This window comes from Strix uralensis, chromosome 17, assembly GCF_047716275.1.
Source record: "Strix uralensis isolate ZFMK-TIS-50842 chromosome 17, bStrUra1, whole genome shotgun sequence".
Classification (NCBI taxonomy): domain Eukaryota; kingdom Metazoa; phylum Chordata; class Aves; order Strigiformes; family Strigidae; genus Strix; species Strix uralensis.
The window spans coordinates 9755173-9770270 of record NC_133988.1 but is presented as its reverse complement, the minus strand read 5'-3'; the positions used below and the strand labels follow the sequence as shown (position 1 = coordinate 9770270).

Here is a 15098-nt window from a genome sequence, read left to right as displayed (position 1 = left end):
TAACTGTGTTCACCACGACTCTTTGGGTCCGGTCATCCAGCCAGTTTTTACCCAGCAAAGAGTACGCCTGTCAAAGCCATAAGCAGCCAATTTCTCCAGGAGAATGCTGTGGGAAATGGTGTCAAAGGCTTTACTAAAGCCTAGGTAAGCAACATCCCCCACCTTACCCTCATCCACTAAGCAGGTCCCCTTGTCACAGAAGATCAGGTTAGTCAAACAGGACCTGTCTTTCATAAACCCATGCTGACTGGGCCTGATCACCTGGTTGTGCTGTATGTGCTGTGTGATGGCACTCAGGATGATCTGCTCCATAACCTTCACCCACACAGAGGTCAGGCTGACAGACCTGTAGTTCCCAGGATCCTCCTTCTAGCCCTTCTTATAGACAGCTGTCACATTTGCTAACTTTCAGTCAACTGGGGCCTCCCTGATTATCCAGGACTGCTGATAAACGGTTGGAAGTGACTTGGTGAGCACTTCGCCAGCTCCCTCAGTACCCTTGTTCTTGGTTATCCTCAGCCTTTTGAAGTCTTTGCAACTCTGGCTTTGTTTCTGCTTCATACATCATCGCCAACAGCCATCAACAGCTCAAACATTCAGAAACTGGCTCAAGGCAGGACAATAGGTGATGATGTACCGTATAAACCAGATGGAAGCCTTAAACAGATGAGTAAAAACTTGGTTTCAGTTAAAAATCAAAATATATCTAACATATGGAAGGAAGGAAATGGGAAATAGGCTGCATATGAGAGGAGGATAGCAGTTGTCCTTCACAAGGCCTGTCCATAGAGTGGGGTGCGGGCACACACTCATCCCAGCATGAATAGTAGCAGCAGGGACCTGCCCAGCAGAGGTTGAAGGAGAAGGCTTCCTGCATCTCGGCCCGTGTGCCATGGCGGGGCTGCTGCTGGTAGTCGTACAGGCTGCCCTGTGCCTACCGCAGCCCTCCTCCTCATGGAGGTCAGCCCGTCATGCAGTGGGATGAGAAACAAGGAGCACTTCCAGCATTCCCTCTCCAAGCCAGCTACTCCTTCGAGGAGCGGGTTACGTGGTGCTTGTGGCAGTGCAAGAGCAGGGACGCAGGCTGCGGTTTGGGAGCAGCTGAATTTACTTTATGGCAGCGTGTTGGTTTCAGGCATGCGTGTGGGAATGGCAACATAGGCTACAGCTAGCTAAATTTATGGGGGTGGGTTTTGCACCAAATAAATTACTTCTAGGAGACAAATCCCAGTGATCAGCAATTCTGCTACCAGCTGTGGACAGTTGGGACCATTGGCCCCATGGAGGAAAAAGTGGCACAGGAAGTAGAAAACTGCTCTGGGTGAGAAAAAATCTGATGCCACTTGCAGTGAGGTGCTTGTAGTGTTCCCTGTCCATATTGAGACATAGGGAAGGGGAGAAGCATGCCTGCCAACTAGATGAATAGTTATTTTTAGTAGCACTGTAAAGTCAATCAGAACTAAAGCAGATCTGTATTAAAAGTTAATTCCTATTAAGAATAGTACTGCACTAGCTACCACTTTCATCTGGAAGCAGGTGCAAGTCCATCTGTGCTGCTTGCTTTTAATGTGGTCCAGTGCAAAAAAGGGATGGTTTTAAGCCATTTTATTAGCTTCAAAAGTTATTATACCCCATCTTCTTAGCAAGTCTGTAACATCACTGGTGTTGAATTGATTTGTCAGTGCTACCAGTTTGCATCGCCATGGATGTAAAGGAGGCTGAAGTAAGTACAGTTCTTGCCTGGGCACTCTTACAGTTTCCAACTACGATTCTTGGCTGTTCAGCTGGTGAATATATCCTGCATAATAAACGTGCTTGAAAACATTTCAAACAGGACTTTAAGCCCCAGTGTTCACTAGACCCATTTTGGATGTTAATTTAAAACTTTCCTCCTCCCTCCCTGCCCTATCTCTTTTTTACCTTCCTTCTGCCCTGTGGTTGCCTTTCAAATCAATACTGTTCGATGCAGATAAACAACACAAAATGGATTGAATGGAGGTGCAAAAGGTGATGTTGTTACTTACCTCTCGAGGCAGCACTCTTCTTCTCTCTATTCAGCAGAACGACTGAGTGATGCTAAAGTCAATTACCCACCTAAGTCTCCTCTGCATCAGTTTAAACACATGCTGAAGTGCTGTGGGGCAGCGGATTAAATGTGCCCCAGTGCCCTGCTAAAACACGACCTCAGTTTTCACTCGTTCCCAAACATACAAAGCCTACCGGCATTAGGAGCGTGTTTGGAGTCTGGGGTGTAGCAGCACAAGCGACCATTTCATGTGGCTGATTGCTGAAACTCGCTGTTCTGTGACCTTCAGTTGTGGCCGTGTCTCAGGATTGTACCTTAGGCAAAATTCCCATTCATCATGCCACTGTAAAGAGCAAACATTTTGGGGGCAGAGTAACTCTGTGGCAAGAATCGGATAATGTAGTTCAAGTCCGTGGCCTAATTCCTCTGATGATGTTGTTTAAAACATTATTTTCTCATTACCCTTTGTGAGCTGAGCTTCAGAGCTCTCCATTAAAAATAACAGCAGTGACTTGAATTAATTGGTTAGAAAACATTTCTTCTCTCAGCCATGTTCCACAACAAAACCTGGGGAAGCCAAGAAAAATGCTGGCCCAAATTTGGAATAAGTTTTGTTTAGAGGCCTGAAGCCTACACGTTGCTCTGCAGACAAACACACACATACGTGGGTCTGTTGTAACTGCCTTGGTTTTACAGGAAAAGAAGCCAGCCAGGCTGCTGCAGGGCTCAGAAACAGTTGCTGGCCAGATTCTGATTTATTTGACAGCCTCTGTAATAAAGTAACTATTTGTCTAACTCTTCCTGATTAGTCTGAAGAGGTCTGCCAATCTGAAGAGGATTGACTAGTCAGGAAACCACTGGTATTTTGGCTTTTTTTTTTTTCCTTAAGGGTTGTGATATTATTTGCAATAATTTCTCCTTTATTAAGTTTGGCATTTCAAAATAATTCACTGCTGCAATGTGAACATTTTCCACATCAACAATAAGTCTATTACGGAGAAATTTACAAAAACAAAATGACTTCATATTGCTCGCAGATGTATTCTGTAAAAATAATTGTTTTTCACTAGATTTTAATGTTTCTAGGCCTTTGTAAACATAATGCCTAAATACTTTTATTCAATAAATGAGACCCATTCAGTAATTGCTTGCACATTTGAAGTCCAGTAAATAAGGAGCAGATTTCGACCAAAATCTGTGTATCATTTAAGCTGCTTAGGTCACAGCCCTAGGGCGGAAAAGAACTGGTGAGAAACTTGTGTTTTCAGAAGTGGAGAACTGCGACTTCAGAAACCAAGACAAATAAGCCCCATTTCTCTTTAATTAGTGGATTCCTGCTTATGGGCCAGGCTTTCTTTATTCTTGATTCAGTAAGGCTGGGAATTCAAAGGAGGCTGAAGATGTTAAGCATTCTGTTCTCTGGACTTTCTTTATAGTCTGGGGATACCAAAGTCCTTCAGGCTCCATTGGAAATCCCATCACACAAACCCATATTTTTTTCCTTGAATGCATTGTTTTCAGGTTGGAAACACCATTGTGCATAGATAGAGAAAATGCACGCATGCATGTGGACGGGGGACTGTGGCTGATGTCACTAACTGCGTGCCTTCTTTTCATGTGTGTTAGGTTTAGTATGTACCAATTTTTAAAAGCCAGCAGTACGGGAGACCTCATTGAAGCTAGGAGAACAGCTCTAGTAAGCATCTTGTGGTCTTAAGCTTGGGCAAAATGTCAACTTAAAACAAAACAAAAAAGGCAGTGCATGAATAATTGGGTATTGCTTGTCATGCAAGAAAAATAACTTACAAAGCAAAGTAGAATCCAGAAATAAAATTGAAATAAAAACAAAAACAAACAAATACCACATGTATTGTAATTCTTGTGTGAGACATGTTTGTTGGAGTCCTTAAATCAACCAGCTTACAGACTGCATTGATGAGCTCTCATCGTGCCTTATGAAAGTTAATACCAAGTGAAGTATTCTCTGTGGTGGTTTGTTTTCTTCTGCAGATACTTTGCAAGGCACGGAGACCTTTTGATAGAATCAAGGAGGGCAAAATATCTCAGACAAAGTGGTTTAAAAGATACTGTGTAGTTTTTCCTTGGACTTTGTTACCTTCTGTTCTCCAGGCAGTGTGTTCTCATAGATGAAACTCTGACCTGTTTGAAGGCAGTAATAAAACTCTCTTTAACTTAAACATGACCAAGATTTCAACTAGTATCAGCAAGAATACACCTCACTTCCCCTTAGGCCACCATGGTCTTTTAAGTCGGAAGTATAGATAAATAATGGCAAAGTAGCCTTTCCGTTTGATAAAGAAGGTGGGTGCAGGTAATGAGCGGTCATCTCTCATGGCACTAGGAGCGTGGGAAACGCAGCGGGTCACACACTGACCCTGTTCCAGGTGACAAGTCATGAAAAGCAAACCCTTTGAGAAAACATGGCTTTGTATATATCAGTCCTTAATCTTTTGCTCATGTGTATGACAGTGTGCTTCCCTGCCATCACAGGCCATCCCCAGCCAGCTCTCTCCATGTCTAATTCCTTCTGTTTCCCCCCCTCCTATCCAAAGAACAACAATCCTAAAACCCCATAAAGCTTTGCAGCTGTTTTCACACATAATTAAATTGTCCTAGGTAATCCTTGTCCGGTGGCCTTTCGTATAGTGGTGGGGGAATAGCACTGAAGCCACCACTGGGATTCATGTGCAGATCAGCTGCTCCACAAAAGCAGCTGTGATGTTTCCAGGGCTCAGTAAAGCTTCACACAGGGAAGAGCCGTTCCGCATTCCTTGTAGCACTTGCCTCTGCCTGCACAGTGTGAGGGAGACACGCAGCAGGGAGAATAGCTTTGGACTCTGTACCTGGCTGGTGCCTGTGGCTTGGATGATGTCCAGCTTGTAGCAGACCCTACATCTAGTGGCATCACCAGGCATGGAGAAGGTAGACAGTAGTTTCTGCTTCTGTATAAGCTACTGGGGATGGGCTTCCTCATGGGCAGAGGTTTATACACATCTTTGACCAGGGCTAAGGTTTGAAGAGAGACATTAAGACACAGCAAGGTGAAAGGTGTAAAGTTATACAACTAGAAACAATCCCAAGCCCAAAGGTGTAATCTTATTTGTGTTTATTTAGAAGAAAGGCGTATAAAACCAAGTAGACTTGGTCAGAAGCATGACAAAAATTCTGAGTGAGTTATTACAAGCACTATGGCATTTCCTCTACCTGTAGCTGATCAAAAGCTTTAGCTAATGAAATAAGCCTGTTACATTTTACACAGCTTTGTATTTTGCATAGGGAATAGAGTCTATTTGGAGTGAACCCTACCTTGGATACCTATTTTTCACTAATACAGCACAGTTTCCTGGTTTGCAAGCTTCGCTGGGGTATTAAGCTGCAATGATTACTGAGTTACTTATATTGCACCAGAAAGGCCCAAAGTATTTTGGGAAGTACAGGCTGTCAAAGTGTCTGTCCCTCAAAATTTGGGCTCCTGCACAAATTTTATGGACTGTGCCACATAACAGTGCCAAAAAAATAAGAAAAGCCAATTGTTTTAATGAGAAATCTTGCCTGTGAACCCTTGCCTGATGAACCACTAGACACGCTACTGAGATCCTTTGCATTTAGAAACTCTCTTGCTGGTTTTGGTTTTATTTGTCATTTTCACATGGCTATAGATGTGCCTGCTCTTACACCTGCATGCCTTCCTCTCCTGTGCCCTGGTTTTTGGGTCTCATTTTATCAGACACTTTGTGTCAAAGAATAATGTGAAAAGCATTGAAGAGAAGGAAATAAAGGATGTTTAGAAGTGACCCTTGACCATCGAGAACTGCAAGTTTCTTCAGGAGTCTGCAGAGGCTGTAGCATTTTTCAGAGCAGGAGAGAGCTGGAGAGTGTTCTTTACTCCAGGAAAGTCAGGAAAATCAGTGTAACGGACAGGGGCATACCAAAGCCTTTTTTTCTCACTGGGTAATCTCTCCAGGGAATTTTATATGCTGAGTATTGCCATGATACATGCTCTTTATTATGTTTCTCAGCACACAACACCACTGCTGAAAGCACTTCCATTCACTTGTTATCTAATCTCTGTTATCAGAGGTCAATGGATACAGGCCAAGGTCCTCCCTCGGCATATTTCCAAGCAAAAGCCCTGCACCCCTTGAAAGAGCCTGTTTCAAATGGTGTATAAACTAGGATTAACCTCACACATTGGTTCGGAATCCAAGTTCTTCAAAGTTTCTTTCATGGGTCTATTTGCAAGAGATTTCTGAACTCTTGTTGCAGAAGAGGCTGTGGCTTAGATGCTTTGATAGTCAGCCTTGCAATTTTGTCATTGATTTCCAAAGAAAGCTTTGTTGGGTGACGCTGGAAATCACCCTTGTATTATTTGCTGCATCAAAGCCCTCAGGAGCTCCAGCGAAGGACCATATCCACACTAGGCCATGTACTTCAAGAAAAGGCTGTCCCCACTCCAGGGAGCTCATGTTCCAGGGAGCTCATGTTCCAGGGAAAAAGCAGGAGAGAGGATGTGTGTGCTCTAAAGAGGTCCCATAAGCCAGCATGGTAAGCAGTGGCCTCGTCATACTCGAGAGGCCTAACTGCCATCAGCGTCGTTGCTGTAAAGGAAAATTTTGAGGAGAATAATGAGGCAGCGGTGTAGATGTTAGTGGGGAGCTCCTCCCAGGTGTGAGGGGAGGCCTGGAAGAAAGCACAGTCCAAGAACTGGGTGTGAGAGACTGGTCTCAACCTGTTCTCCTTTGCGGTTGGGCATGTAATTGCTCTCCAAACAACTGGAAAACGATGAGAGAAAGGGAGATGCAAAGGAGATGCAATGTTTTGTGCAGTAGCTGTGTTTTGTAATAACCTCTGTTATTAGAGGAACAGAGGTTTGCATCGTAAGAAAAACAACCGGGTTGATAGGCCATCCTGTAGTCTGGCTAGACATAAATGCATGGAGTAAGGTCACATCAGAGTAATTGGATTACCTAATAAATAGCTGGATGTGGCTCTGTTACAGACAGGGAAGGCTTGCAGAGCACTCCCACTTCTTTAATTGCTGCCTTAGCCTGCTGGTAGGAATGGGGAGGTGTTGGGAAATGACATTTACAATAGCAGGTTCAGAGGTATTGCTCATGAATCAGAGTTTCAGTGCATCCTCTGCTCCAGCCTGTGTCATGCAGCGAGGGTTTTTTATGAGTATTTTGTTTGTCCCTATGATTTATTCCTAGCGTTCTTCTGAAGCTGCGAAGGCAAGGTAAAAGATGCTTGTCTCTCAGTGTGTTTTTATAAGTCTAAAGTTCAGGGTTATTTTCTAAAGGCGAGATGAGTATGGAAAATCTTGTCCAATCTCAGCACAATTTTTTTCATTGAAATGGCATTTGTCTCTGTCATGTGCAGCTGACTTCATTCTCTGCTAGAAGCTTCTCACTGACAAGCTTTACTGTCATCCTAGATACACAAATTGTCCTTGTTTAGTTGGGGGGAGCTTGAGAAACATGTTCTCTTCATTCTTCTCAAAGTCACAAAACATAGAGGTCTTTCCTACCCTCCTGTAAACAGGACAGGAAGGAAAGACAGATGTTAAGGTTGTTTTACAATTTATACCACGAGGCTCTGCTTTCATGTGCTTACGGTCCGCCCAGTCTTCGTCATCGTGAATTCTTTGTTGAGAATCTTCTTCAGACTGAATTATTTGGGTGAATTTCAGCTGAAACACTTCAGCACAGGGTGCTTTTCCACTTACTTCTCCTCCTTGCTGCCAGCAAAGTTCTGGAGCAGAGAAGATGGTAGATGGCAAAAGCGTGTCCCATTTACGCTTATAGCTTTTCCTGTTGGCACCCAGCAGTGTGGAGGAAGGTGGCAGAAGCTGCCGGGTGGAGGTGTGGGCCTGATGTGGTGATAGGGGAACCAGAGCCTGTGATGGGATTGCTGAGGAAACAAGGGAGACAGACTTTGAAAACAAAGAGGGTTTTACTACACAACTAAAGCATGCATGCAAAAGAGAGCTAAATTAAGGTTGTGTGGACAACCCTAAGTACTTTTTTCCCCCTTTTTTGAAAATGCTTTACTTTGCATCTTTAAGCGTTTATTTTTTTCATGCCTGGTTGTATGGCACTTGAAATGGGTGAGACTATATAAAAAGTAGTGTTAAATTTTGTGTGAGCCAAAGAGCCATCCTAAAGTGAGAATAAAGTGTTTATCAAATGTCTATGTATGTTTTAGGGTGCAAACAGATGTTCTCTATGTGAAACTTGGATAGAAACACAGTTTAGCAAAGCCTTCCCTCCCCTTTTGTTGCTGCTTTTATGGATGTATCAGCCTTTCAGATACCAGGTTCTGCAGATCATGCAAACCATTGTTTTTTCTTAACAAGGTTTGCCAAGCTCATCCCTGGTTGTAAACCTTTATTTCCTGTAATTTAAACAAATGATGCATTTCAGAAGTGACTCAGTTCCTTAAAATAAAGATGTATTTCTGCTAGATGGTTTATCTATACTGCTGCCTTTCCCAAAGCCTACTGCATGGTCCATAATGCTGCATTCAGTTCTCTCAACTTTTCTCTGGATACTTTAATCTCTTTCAAGCACGACTTGAATCTGAAAAAAGTGTTTGGTTAAATTTTCAAACCACTGATATTTGAGTGGGTTGGAAAAAAGGAAAGCGGTTTTCTCTAGGACTGATGCTGCTTTCCAGAAGAGTGGGCACGTGTTTAAGATGATCTCTGGCTTTCTGTCTATATCAGGGTACTTAGAAAAATTAATGCAAGTTAACTAAAATTATAAAGCCAAAAGCCAAATGAAGGCACATCCACATGGAGGTTGCCTTTGAGCATAAGTGGCATTTCATTGCTGAACTGGACTGTAAAAAGGCCTAAAGTTGTTTTGTGTCTTAGAACTATTTTAACTGATCTGCCTTCTCTTTGAACCTTTACTTGCCTTGTCTTACCTTTCTTTACTGTTCCTGTATTTTGGGTATCATAATATTAGTCTGAAGTTCAGAAAGCTCTGACTGTTGCCTCTAGTTAACGTTCATTCTTCTGTCTAACCTGCCTAACTTGCTGTCTGATGAGCCATTAAGCAATTGTTTTTAATTAGCAAACTAACTACTAGTTTGCAATGCAAGGATTAAAAAAACCAAAACAAAATGCTTCATTCAGCTTCTGGAAAGTGTAGGTTAAATTATTTACAATACTACTTGTAAACTTCTTGAGTATATTTATTAAAAGCAACAAAGTTTTATAACTGGCAGCCTCCTTGTTTTGTACTGTAGTGTCTTTGGTAAGCAGTGAGAAAGAAGATGATGTTTGCTTTTGTTTGAAAAATGGGCAAATTATTGGCTAGAACAGAGAGTTCATCAGATACTTGTGGTCAGCCAGAGAGATTTGCACAGGCCTCAGACACCTGCATAAGAAGAGTTGCAAAACCTGTTGTTGGAATGAATGACATGCAGGGACTCTACCAAAACTCTCCTTAGATTTCAGCATAAGTGAAAACAAATGTTCTGCTGTAAATATCCCCCAGGTGAATACGTTTATTCTCTTCACAGCTTTGAAACATGCTTCAGGCTAGAGAGGCTCCCTGGAGAGGGAATTTAGCACTCTGAGCCAAAGGTCAGGGTCAGGTCACTCTGCTCCATTTGAAATTTGGCACCTAGGTACATATGGCAACTGCATCATCCCAGGGGCTAATTTGCCAAATCAGATTGCATCCTCTTTCATTGCTGTGTGCCAAGCTCTTATGTCAGTCTTCTCCCTGCTAAGCTGAATGCTGAACATCCAAGACCTGCTTCTAATACCAGCCACTTTCAGCAGTTGAGCTCTCCTGGAAGAAAACCAGAGCACACCTACCTGATAATAAGAACAACATTTACATAGTGCTTTTGATTTCAAAACTTTATTAAGCATCAAAGGCAAAGTTGTGCTTGACCCTTGGAGGCATTTACAGGAAACTCTCTTCCTTGCTAATACACAAGCGCAGTGGGGTGAGTGGATGGAAATCATAGCCTCTGCAGAGGCTAGTGCAGACCCTGACTCACAGCCTTTCCGGGGAAGCCAGCACCTCCCAGGAGTTCCCTCAGAGCTTGTAACCAAAGCACAGATGCATGAGAGAAGGAAGCAGAGATGCTGCAGAAGGTAAATGGTAAGAAAAGACGTATCCAAGTACGCTTGTTTAGTTGAGTGCAGAATCCACGATGCTCTCAGCATTATCGCGCTTGAGTCAGAGTCAGGTTATTACAAAGCCCCACGTGGGATGCCAGGGTTATCTTTGCACTACAGGTTCTAGCAGCTTAATTAGGTTGGTCTGGGGTAGAAGGAGATTGGCAAAAACCCTTGCTGCACATACAGTTATGCTGAGAAACTAGTTTTTCCCAGTACAGCTTTACTTTGATAGGTTTTGTTACTGGGATGAGTTGCATGCGGTGTTTCACTGATACTGATATTGATACACATATGTTGTTAACGGCTCCTAAACCTCAATGCTCTTTGATGTCCTTTCTTAAAGATGGAAAAAATGAGGCACGGAAATTAAACAATGAAAGAACTGCAGCGAGTTTCTGCCAGTGATTGTACTGAGATTTGGGATGTTTTTATTCCTGCTGCTGTACCCGAGCAGCTATAAAAGGCATCTCTGTTGTGTCAGTCATCTGGATGCACTCGCTTTTGCAAGGGCTAGGGCAGGGAGGCCGCAGGGGAGGGCAGAGGAAATGCTGAGATAGAGAGGGAAACTTCGGAGAACCCAGAAGGTGCTGGAGGCTTCAGCTTGCTTCAATTAGTGGAAGTCAGTGTGTACCTCCTTCCCTCGCTGCCTACCTTTGATCTTTCTTAAAGGTGTAATGCTAGAAACAGATTTAATCATGATACAAAATACCTGGGAAATGCACTCTGTAGCTTTTATGATTCTTCTCCGAAAAGGACCTTGGAGATTTTTAGCTTTTCTTCTGGCCTTGGAGATAGACATGTTCGTATAACCCTGCTGTTTTATCATTCGTATCAGTAACACACTTGCTGCCAAGATCCGGCATTTCTTGATACAAAATCCATGCCTAAAAATTGCTAGCTCTGAGAGTTTTTTGATTACGACGATTGTTTTCTCTGTAGACGCCGGGTGTGAACAGTGGTTCTGGGTAGCATGTTCCCGGCCGGATAATGCTACACACTGCCCTCTGTTTCTGCTGAGCAGTCAGTTGGCCTGATTTGTAGTGCTCCCCTCTGCCTGTGCTCTTTTTTCCTCCCCTTTTTCTCATTTTTTAACATGACAAAAGGTTCATCTGTTTAACCTTTAGAGGCATTCCTGTTGGTCTCTGTTCCCCTTGCCAAGAGGATGGGGATGTTTCTGAGTAATAAAGTCTGGGAGAGGGGTGGGACTTTAGACCAGACGGTTGTGTTTATCTGCTGCGGCATCCTCACCACAGTCATGCAGTCAGGAGGAAAGATCATCTTGTATTTCGAGTGACTGAAGCCTCCTCGCAGCAGATAGAAGTACATCTCAGAATAGCCAACTAAATACCCGTTGGTATTCTGCTGTGTTCAAAAGTCAGTGAAGAATTTTTAGCCCATCAAGCTACTGAGAGCAAATGTGGGCCATGTTTTACCCTAATTCAGTAAAATAAAAATCAAGCCAAAATGTTTTGTAAAAATTAGTCTTTGATCTTTCCTAATGCGCAGCCTGTGTTAGTGGTCACAGCTGTCCAATTCTCTCAGCCTGTTTCTGTTCTCGCTGATGCCATTTTCACATTGGTGCAGTTTCAGTGATGTCAGTGGAGCAGTTCCAGATTTATACCAGCAGTTTGGCAAACCTCTAATGTTTAAAAATCATGAGTCAGGCTCCAGAAAATAATGCTATTTTTCTTAAAAATCATTATTCAGAACAACGCATTGAATTAAGGGAAATTTTTTTTAATTTGCCTTTTAATGTTTCTGCTGACAGGAGCTTTTCAGGTTTTTTTGAACGTATCTGTGAGGTTTGAAAGATTAGTTTGCAGTTGTCAGTGAAAGCTGCGACTCCTGCTCAAACACACGACTCCTTCAAAACTTTTAAACTTGGAACCTGGAACTTTTAAAGCAGAATTTTTATCAGATATTCTTGCTGTCTGTCTGGGTAGCAGTTGGAGGGAAGTCTCTCTTTTGGCCCAGGCTCTGAGCACTTACATGTATACAAAATGCAGTAATTATCAACACAATCAATAACCACAATTTTAATCAGCACAGTCATCAATATAACAGTCATCAATATCTCGTATTAAAATCCTGAGTGTTGTCAGCATTGCATCCTGGTAAGAACAAAGTGCCATTGATTCACCTCTTTGTTGACTTTCACCAAGTCTATAGGCAGAACACCAAACTTGTTACCCTAAGTGAGTTTGGGTTTAGCTTGAAACCGCAATACCGAGAAGGTAGCCAAGTGTTCAAGCTCACAGTGAGCTAATATTTTATACTGATGGTTGGATTAGTTAAACTGCTCAGCAGGAAAGCCTGTATGTATGCACTTGCATAGATCTAAACAATGCTTCTTCATATACATATAGGAAGCCAGCCAGCTACTCCAGTGATTTCGGTTTTGTCTTTCTGTTGCCCATGCCTGTGCCTTTTATCATTTATTTGGAAAGTTAATGAAAACAAGCTTAGTACAAGGAAAAGCACCCAGCAGAGCAGCCATCAATGCTGCAGAAGTTTCTTCTTGCCTGCTTATAATTAATGCCTCTTCCAGCAGAGAGAGACTTCATGTGGCAAAGCCAGCCAGCATATGCATCAGACTGCTGGAACAGTGATTATTGATAATGGCTGGGAGGGAAGGCTGCCTTAGGTGGAGAAAAGCCAGCATGTCTTACCTTGTATCAAGGAAAGTGTGAAAGCCATCATTTTTTAAAAAATAATTCCAAAAAATGAGTATTTCTACCTCACCTTCCTCTGCCACATCTGCACTAGCAGCTCTGGCTGGTGTCAGCTGTGCTGTACGGCTGTTTTGAAAGACTTTGGATGGATTAAAAGTCCGGTCTGGCATGCTTGTGCGCAAAGGCCACCTGTGTTGTAAATATATTTTGGAAATAAAAGGTGAACTGAGTATGGTGTTTCTGCTCAATGTAAAGCATGGACTGCATGAACTGGAATTAGATATGCGTTGAGCTTAATGAGGAAAGTTGTAAGCAAAGTAGAGGAATGACGGATGGTGATCTCCACTGAGGTGGTCATGCGGATCTCCTGGAGCAAACATGGTACAATTCATACTGGTTCATGGCACCAGGCTCACTGCAAACTCCTGCAGGTCTTGTCCTTGGGCTTTGGAGATGCTGCCCTGCACATAAGTGCCTTCAGCCGAGCTCAGACCAGGGCTTTTCTGCTGTGAGACTTCTGTGTAGGTGGTGAATTAATGACCCAGCAAATTAATTGCTTCATGAGGTTGCATTAATAATAGACATTCTCTTACCCCATTTCAGATTATATACAAACTCACCACTCAGCATCCGAAACTAAAACGGGCAAAATTATAAAATTGAGCACATTCCCTCACTGAACATGCTGCTCTGACATTATGGGACAAGTACTCAGTTATTTTTAGTGCTGTACTGAGAACATAAATTCTGTCAACAGCACTGAAGTTGCTGGAAAACTTTTTGCCCAATGACTGAGAACACTAGTTGGTAATAGTGAAGTCAAGGGCTAATGTGTTTTTTAAAACAAGAGGTCACTTTTTCAGATAAGGGGTTATGCTCTTCTTACAGAAAGCCACATTTTAGTTGACACCTACCTGGTGTCTGGAGCAAAGAGCAGTAAAAGCTCTGACTTAAATCCACATCAACAAGAGGAGAACACATTTGACTGAGTGGCCTTATCTACACAGAGTATTGTTGGCTGTGTGACTTTGTTTTCTCAATACACGTTTCTTATTCTTGCAGCCCTACCTTTGGGATGCCCTGATAACAAATCACTATGTCAGTTAATTGTCTGGGCCTTTTTCCTTTTTGCAGATTATTAAATGAGGTGGTTAAAATATTAAGTGTAGGATACCACTGATGGACCTCTGTTAAGCTACTGCACTACTGGGAGAGATATCTAGAGATATAGGTATATCTGTTTTCAAGGAAAAAAAAAAAAAAAAGCATTTCTAGAGGAGTTAGATTTAATAGTGACTGGTGTTTAACCTGGCGTCAGGTTCAATGGCAACTGAGGCTGATCTAAGCTGGTGCTGCTGTGGCCCCTCAGTCTTAGCCACACATTGCGCCTGGCACCACCACCACTCTGTGTTTGTGCAGTGAGCTTGTCCCCTAAACTCATCTAGCTGAAAGGTTTGGGGGTACTTTTGTATGGCTTCTCTTCAGCTGGCTCAGCTCTGGATTTCTGTGTTATTTCATGAACACTAGTTCTGGCACTGAGGAGGAGATAGGAATGTGCAACCAGGGAACCCACGCTGTTTTAAGCCTCTGTGGCAGAGGAGCTAGGTATCAAAGATGGAGGGAGTTTATTTCTAATCAACCAGTCTTACATTTCAATCAAAGAGTTTAAATTTATACACATAAATAATTCATGCACTTATTATGCTACACATTCAGAATGCGGAACGCACATTAACTTGTCCTTGTCCCACTCTAACAGATCTGCAAGTGTGATCATCCCTGTTTTATTAGGGGAAAATGATACCAAAGGTGAAATCCTGCTGCATTAAAATAGACAGCAGAATTCTTACAGACCCCAGTGCAACTAGAATTTCATTTGAAATAACTGAGATCACTGGCTGTTGCTCTTAAAGTAGTAATGGCACTCTCTCTAGCTCCAGTGCAATGATTGTGTCATGGAAAGGGTATTAAAGTAGCTATGCAGCAGAAATGAATGTGTGTGGCATTCCCTCAGTGCTCCCAGGAATTAATAATCCCACGGGGATTTGAATGCAGCGTACCTGCAATGCCATTATTAGTCCACAGGGCAATGCCACCTCTCATCTGAAAAACAGAGATCATTGTGATCACTAATGCTTTTTGCTAACAAATATATCCTTGCCACTTACAGAAGGATAAAATTTAATAATAAGCTTGATTGTGTTCAATTTAAAAAAAAATTGGCTAGTTTCTGAAAGAA

At 42.6% G+C, this 15098-nt stretch overlaps 1 protein-coding gene across 13 annotated transcripts in view; it reads left to right on the top strand.

Annotated features, from left to right (window-relative positions):
• Positions 1 to 15098, top strand: part of FBRSL1 (fibrosin like 1) — a 552380-nt gene that overhangs the window by 380727 nt on the left and 156555 nt on the right. The window lies entirely within an intron of this gene.